Below are 401 nucleotides of genomic sequence, written 5' to 3'. Positions count from 1 at the left end.
ATCCGCGCCGGTGTTTGGGGAATTGTGCGCGTATTATCGGGCCGGTGTTTGGGGATATGCGCGCGTATTATCGGACCGGTGTTTGGGGAATCGTGCCCGCCACTAGTGGCTGAATCCCGGGCTAGTGTTGGGGGACTTGTGCCCGCCAATAGTGGCTGAAATCCGCGCCGGTGTTTGGGGAATTGTGCGCGTATTATCGGGCCGGTGTTTGGGGATATGCGCGCGTATTATCGGACCGGTGTTTGGGGAATTGTGCCCGCCACTAGTGGCTGAGAACTTGGCTAGTGTTGGGGGACTTGTGCCCGCCACTAGTGGCTGAAATCCGCGCCGGTGTTTGGGGAATTGTGCGCGTATTATCGGGCCGGTGTTTGGGGATATGCGCGCGTATTATCGGACCGGTG

The sequence above is a fragment of the Urocampus carinirostris genome, unplaced genomic scaffold (assembly GCF_059441175.1).
Source record: "Urocampus carinirostris isolate Australia breed hairy pipefish unplaced genomic scaffold, RoL_Ucar_1.0 HiC_scaffold_101, whole genome shotgun sequence".
NCBI lineage: Eukaryota > Metazoa > Chordata > Actinopteri > Syngnathiformes > Syngnathidae > Urocampus > Urocampus carinirostris.
The sequence above is the reverse complement of the archived record's forward strand: the minus strand, read 5'-3'. Positions refer to the sequence as shown.